The following is a 7500-nucleotide window of genomic DNA, read 5'->3' on the forward strand; positions in this document are numbered from 1 at the left end:
ATTGATATATGCCAGTAAAATGGTGTATTTTTAATTTCTTTCAATAAATATATTTTTGACAATGAAATAAACAAAAAAAAATTGTATCACTCTAAGCGGTGGATCACTCGGCTCATGGGTCGATGAAGAACGCAGCAAACGTGCGTCATCGTGTGAACTGCAGGACACATGAACATCGACATTTTGAACGCATATCGCAGTCCATGCTGTTATGTACTTTAATTAATTTTATAGTGCTGCTTGGACTCACATATGGTTGAGGGTTGTAAGACTATGCTAAATAAGTTGCTTTAAATGTTTTTTTAATATTTGAGCATATGGTATATTATTGGATAAATAATGTGTGCACTTTATTAGTGCACACACGAAATATTCATAATATTAATTTATATATGGATATACATACCAACTCTCATTGTGTATAATTTGTATGAGAAAACTGAAGATATATATTTTCTTTTTCAAATTCAAATAATATCGAGAAATGTCTAGCATAAAAAATGAAATGAAAGTTTTTTTTTTCATCTAGAATTGTCTCGATTATTATTGATGCGATAAGAAAACTGTTGTAAATATTATTATTCTTCAAGAATTAGTGTATTCATAATATTGAATATTATATCATAGTATTCAATAAAAATTGTTTTATACAACCTCAACTCATATGGGACTACCCCCTGAATTTAAGCATATTAATTAGGGGAGGAAAAGAAACTAACAAGGATTTTCTTAGTAGCGGCGAGCGAAAAGAAATCAGTTCAGCACTAAGTCACTTTGTCTATATGGCAAATGTGAGATGCAGTGTAAGGAACATCAATATTCTAGTATGAGAAATTAACGATTTAAGTCCTTCTTAAATGAGGCCATTTACCCATAGAGGGTGCCAGGCCCGTATAACGTTAATGATTACTAGATGATGTTTCCAAAGAGTCGTGTTGCTTGATAGTGCAGCACTAAGTGGGTGGTAAACTCCATCTAAAACTAAATATAACCATGAGACCGATAGTAAACAAGTACCGTGAGGGAAAGTTGAAAAGAACTCTGAATAGAGAGTTAAATAGTACGTGAAACTGCTTAGAGGTTAAGCCCGATGAACCTGAATATCCGTTATGGAAAATTCATCATTAGAATTGTAATATTTAATTAATATTATAATAATAGTGTGCATTTTTTCCATATAAGGACATTGTAATCTATTAACATAATTAATTTATCAAAAAATTGTGAATTATTGATTATTTCAATTATAGTGCTTGCATTATAACATGATATAAATGTCATAAATTTGATAAAGTGCTGATAGATTTATATGAATACAGTGCGTTAATTTTTCGGAATTATATAATGGCATAATTTTCAATGATTTTTGTGTTTATTATATGCACTTGTATGATTAACAATGCGAAAGATTCAGGATACCTTCGGGACCCGTCTTGAGACACGGACCAAGGAGTCTAACATATGTGCAAGTTATTGGGATATAAACCTAATAGCGTAATTAACTTGACTATTAATGGGATTAGTTTTTTAGCTATTTATAGTTAATTAACACAATCCCGGGGCGCTCTATATAGTTATGTATAATGATATTTATATTATTTATACCTCTAACTGGAACGTACCTTGAGCATATATGCTGTGACCCGAAAGATGGTGAACTATACTTGATCAGGTTGAAGTCAGGGGAAACCCTGATGGAAGACCGAAACAGTTCTGACGTGCAAATCGATTGTCAGAATTGAGTATAGGGGCGAAAGACCAATCGAACCATCTAGTAGCTGGTTCCTTCCGAAGTTTCCCTCAGGATAGCTGGTGCATTTAACTGTTGTATAAAATAATCTTATCTGGTAAAGCGAATGATTAGAGGCCTTAGGGTCGAAACGATCTTAACCTATTCTCAAACTTTAAATGGGTAAGAACCTTAACTTTCTTGATATGAAGTTTAAGGTTATGATATAATGTGCCCAGTGGGCCACTTTTGGTAAGCAGAACTGGCGCTGTGGGATGAACCAAACGTAATGTTACGGTGCCCAAATTAACAACTCATACAGAAACCATGAAAGGCGTTGGTTGCTTAAAACAGCAGGACGGTGATCATGGAAGTCGAAATCCGCTAAGGAGTGTGTAACAACTCACCTGCCGAAGCAACTAGCCCTTAAAATGGATGGCGCTTAAGTTGTATACCTATACATTACCGCTAAAGTAGATGATTTATGTTACTTGTAATATAAATTTTGAAACTTTAGTGAGTAGGGAGGTACAATGGTGTGCATAGAAGTGTTTGGCGTAAGCCTGCATGGAGCCCGCCATTGGTACAGATCTTGGGTGGTAGTAGCAAATAATCGAATGAGACCTGGGAGGACTGAAGTGGAGAAGGGTTTCGTGTGAACAGTGGTTGATCACGAGTTAGTCGGTCCTAAGTTCAAGGCGAAAGCCGAAAATTTTCAAGTATAGAAAAATCAAAATATATTTTGCATCATACCGATTTTTATACACTTGAATAATTTTGAACGAAAGGGAATACGGTTCCAATTCCGTAACCTGTTGAGTATCCGTTTGTTATTAAATATGGGCCTCGTGCTCATCCTGGCAACAGGAACGACCATAAAGAAGCCGTCGAGAGGTATCGGAAGAGTTTTCTTTTCTGTTTTATAGCCGTACTACCATGGAAGTCTTTCGCAGAGAGATATGGTAGATGGGCTAGAAGAGCATGACATATACTGTTGTGTCGATATTTTCTCCTCGGACCTTGAAAATTTATGGTGGGGATACGCAAACTTCTCAACAGGCCGTACCAATATCCGCAGCTGGTCTCCAAGGTGAAGAGTCTCTAGTCGATAGAATAATGTAGGTAAGGGAAGTCGGCAAATTAGATCCGTAACTTCGGGATAAGGATTGGCTCTGAAGATTGAGATAGTCGGGCTTGATTGGGAAACAATAACATGGTTTATGTGCTCGTTCTGGGTAAATAGGGTTTCTATCATTTATGGTAGATTCTTGTTCCCCGGATAGTTTAGTTACGTAGCCAATTGTGGAACTTTCTTGCTAAAATTTTTAAGAATACTAATTGGGCAACTGATTAGTTCTTTTAAATTATAACGATTATCAATTAACAATCAATTCAGAACTGGCACGGACTTGGGGAATCCGACTGTCTAATTAAAACAAAGCATTGTGATGGCCCTAGCGGGTGTTGACACAATGTGATTTCTGCCCAGTGCTCTGAATGTCAAAGTGAAGAAATTCAAGTAAGCGCGGGTCAACGGCGGGAGTAACTATGACTCTCTTAAGGTAGCCAAATGCCTCGTCATCTAATTAGTGACGCGCATGAATGGATTAACGAGATTCCTACTGTCCCTATCTACTATCTAGCGAAACCACAGCCAAGGGAACGGGCTTGGAATAATTAGCGGGGAAAGAAGACCCTTTTGAGCTTGACTCTAATCTGGCAGTGTAAGGAGACATAAGAGGTGTAGAATAAGTGGGAGATATTAGACTTCGGTTTGGTATCGACAATGAAATACCACTACTCTTATTGTTTCCTTACTTACTTGATTAAATGGAACGTGTATCATTTCCTAGCCATTATACGGATGTATTTATTATATCTTATGGTATTGGGTTTTGATGCAAGCTTCTTGATCAAAGTATCACGAGTTTGTTATATAATCGCAAACAAATTCTTTAATAAGAAAATGCATTTATGTATTTTTGATTTAAAAATTTGGTATAACTCCAATTACTCAGGTATGATCCAATTCAAGGACATTGCCAGGTAGGGAGTTTGACTGGGGCGGTACATCTCTCAAATAATAACGGAGGTGTCCCAAGGCCAGCTCAGTGCGGACAGAAACCACACATAGAGCAAAAGGGCAAATGCTGACTTGATCTCGGTGTTCAGTACACACAGGGACAGCAAAAGCTCGGCCTATCGATCCTTTTGGTTTAAAGAGTTTTTAACAAGAGGTGTCAGAAAAGTTACCATAGGGATAACTGGCTTGTGGCGGCCAAGCGTTCATAGCGACGTCGCTTTTTGATCCTTCGATGTCGGCTCTTCCTATCATTGTGAAGCAAAATTCACCAAGCGTTGGATTGTTCACCCATGCAAGGGAACGTGAGCTGGGTTTAGACCGTCGTGAGACAGGTTAGTTTTACCCTACTAATGACAAAACGTTGTTGCGACAGCATTCCTGCGTAGTACGAGAGGAACCGCAGGTACGGACCAATGGCACAATACTTGTTCGAGCGAACAGTGGTATGACGCTACGTCCGTTGGATTATGCCTGAACGCCTCTAAGGTCGTATCCGTGCTGGACTGCAATGATAAATAAGGGGCAATTTGCATTGTATGGCTTCTAAACCATTAAAAGTTTATAATTTATTTTATAAACGACAATGGATGTGATGCCAATGTTATTTGTAACATAGTAAATTGGGAGGATCTATGATCACCTGATGCCGTGCTAGTTACATATTTAAACATTATTTAATACAATGACAAAGCCTAGAATCAATTGTAAACGACTTTTGTAACAGGCAAGGTGTTGTAAGTGGTTGAGCAGCTGCCATACTGCGATCCACTGAAGCTTATCCTTTGCTTGATGATTCGAAAATGTTAATAAAACAACAAATATAAAATATAATATGTGTGTTATGGTTGTTAAACACCAACTAAAACATATATATATATATATATTGTATGAGTTGTTTAAAGGTGCCATATTTGTTAATTTACTTATGATATTTTATATATTTCTTTGTAAGTTGATAATGTGTGGACCGGACCTTAAGAAAATGTTATATACAAAAAGCTTTTTGATGATGCAATACAAAATTTATGTTATTTTATAAATAACATTCTTTTCAGAATAATTGAATTGTTATTGAAAGGAATAAAGAAATTAAATTGTTTTAAACAAAACAGAGAAAGAAGAACACACATTTTATTATATATATGAGTATATATATATATATATATATATATATATATATATGTATATATATATGATAACTGCGAAAGGCAATAGTAGAAAACACAAAAAAATAAATATATGAAATCATATTAAAAATATATTATAATTCAATCAATGGAGAACAGTAATATGCGAATGAAAAATTTACACTCTTAAACATAAATGTTATATTTAGTGTGAAATAGAAGTTTATATTTTATTTGATATTGCATAATAATAATAAACCGATTAATAAAATTTACACTCATGAGACTTGGAATTGTTATGAAATTCAATTCAGTGTTTTCCAATACAAAATGTCAAATAATATCATGAAACATATAAATTACATGTTAGATAATAACATATGATACAAACAATGTGATATAATAGAATTTAACATGTAAAATAAATGTTGGGTAATAACGTATGGAACAACTCTACTACAATAAAAAATGTTTGCTATAGACAAAATTATATATGGAAATCACATGATTGTGGAGTATTGTCTTGCCGGCAGCCGTCAATTATAGTTCAAATTATTAAATATTTAAGTTATTCGTGTGTTATATTTAAATTAATACATGAAGAATTAATAGTGAGTGGTTGCATTTGAAAAAAGTATCATTCTTAAGGAAATGGTGTTCAAAAACCTATATATGGAGTGGTGTCGCGCACGGCAAGTCATATGAGAAAAAGTAAAAGTAACAAAATAATATGACTGTGGAGTATTGTCTTGCCGGCATGGGTCATTTATTGGGCAAATTATGAAATGTTATGAAATTCAATTCAGTGTTTTCCAATACAAAATGTCAAATAATATCATGAAACATATAAATTACATGTTAGATAATAACATATGACACAAACAATGTGATATAATAGAATTTAACATGTAAAATAAATGTTGGGTAATAACGTATGGAACAACTCTACTACAATAAAAAATGTTTGCTATAGACAAAATTATATATGGAAATCACATGATTGTGGAGTATTGTCTTGCCGGCAGCCGTCAATTATAGTTCAAATTATTAAATATTTAAGTTATTCGTGTGTTATATTTAAATTAATACATGAAGAATTAATAGTGAGTGGTTGCATTTGAAAAAAGTATCATTCTTAAGGAAATGGTGTTCAAAAACCTATATATGGAGTGGTGTCGCGCAAGGCAAGTCATATGAGAAAAACTAAAAGTAACAAAATAATATGACTGTGGAGTATTGTCTTGCCGGCATGGGTCATTTATTGGGCAAATTATGAAATGTTATGAAATTCAATTCAGTGTTTTCCAATACAAAATGTCAAATAATATCATGAAACATATAAATTACATGTTAGATAATAACATATGACACAAACAATGTGATATAATAGAATTTAACATGTAAAATAAATGTTGGGTAATAACGTATGGAACAACTCTACTACAATAAAAAATGTTTGCTATAGACAAAATTATATATGGAAATCACATGATTGTGGAGTATTGTCTTGCCGGCAGCCGTCAATTATAGTTCAAATTATTAAATATTTAAGTTATTCGTGTGTTATATTTAAATTAATACATGAAGAATTAATAGTGAGTGGTTGCATTTGAAAAAAGTATCATTCTTAAGGAAATGGTGTTCAAAAACCTATATATGGAGTGGTGTCGCGCAAGGCAAGTCATATGAGAAAAAGTAAAAGTAACAAAATAATATGACTGTGGAGTATTGTCTTGCCGGCATGGATAATTTATTGGGCAAATTATGAAAAAATGAAGTTAATCTTGTATTATATTTTATTTAATACATGAAGAATTAATGTTGGGTGGTAGCATTTGAAAAAAGTATCATGCTTAAAGAGATGGTGTTCAAAAACCTATATATGGAGTGGTGTCGCGCAAGGCAAGTCATATGAGAAAAAGTAAAAGTAACAAAATAATATGACTGTGGAGTATTGTCTTGCCGGCATGGATAATTTATTGGGCAAATTATGAAAAAATGAAGTTAATCTTGTATTATATTTAATTTAATACATGAAGAATTAATGTTGGGTGGTAGCATTTGAAAAAGTATCATGCTTAAAGAGATGGTGTTCAAAAACCTATATATGGAGTGGTGTCGCGCAAGGCAAGTCATATGAGAAAGAGTAAAAGTAACAAAATAATATGACTGTGGAGTATTGTCTTGCCGGCATGGATAATTTACTGGGCAAATTATGAAATAATGAAGTTAATCTTGTATTATATTTAATTTAATACATGAAGAATTAATGTTGGGTGGTAGCATTTGAAAAAAGTATCATGCTTAAAGAGATGGTGTTCAAAAACCTATATATGGAGTGGTGTCGCGCAAGGCAAGTCATATGAGAAAAAGTAAAAGTAACAAAATAATATGACTGTGGAGTATTGTCTTGCCGGCATGGATAATTTATTGGGCAAATTATGAAATAATGAAGTTAATCTTGTATTATATTTAATTTAATACATGAAGAATTAATGTTGGGTGGTAGCATTTGAAAAAAGTATCATGCTTAAAGAGATGGTGTTCAAAAACCTTTATAT

General features: G+C 33.5%; 1 non-coding gene and 1 pseudogene across 1 annotated transcript; both read left to right on the forward strand.

Moving 5' to 3' along the window:
* The first annotated feature begins 87 nt into the window (after nt 1-87).
* LOC6570442 lies at nt 88-266 on the forward strand (annotated as a pseudogene).
* A 384-nt stretch (nt 267-650) lies between these two features.
* On the forward strand, nt 651-4610 carry LOC122322405. The gene has a single exon (XR_006246561.1). It is a non-coding gene; the product is annotated as a large subunit ribosomal RNA (ribosomal RNA).
* Nucleotides 4611-7500: the final 2890 nt, after the last annotated feature.

The sequence above is a fragment of the Drosophila grimshawi genome, unplaced genomic scaffold (genome assembly GCF_018153295.1).
Source record: "Drosophila grimshawi isolate 15287-2541.00 unplaced genomic scaffold, ASM1815329v1 contig_1190, whole genome shotgun sequence".
In the NCBI taxonomy this organism is placed as follows: domain Eukaryota; kingdom Metazoa; phylum Arthropoda; class Insecta; order Diptera; family Drosophilidae; genus Drosophila; species Drosophila grimshawi.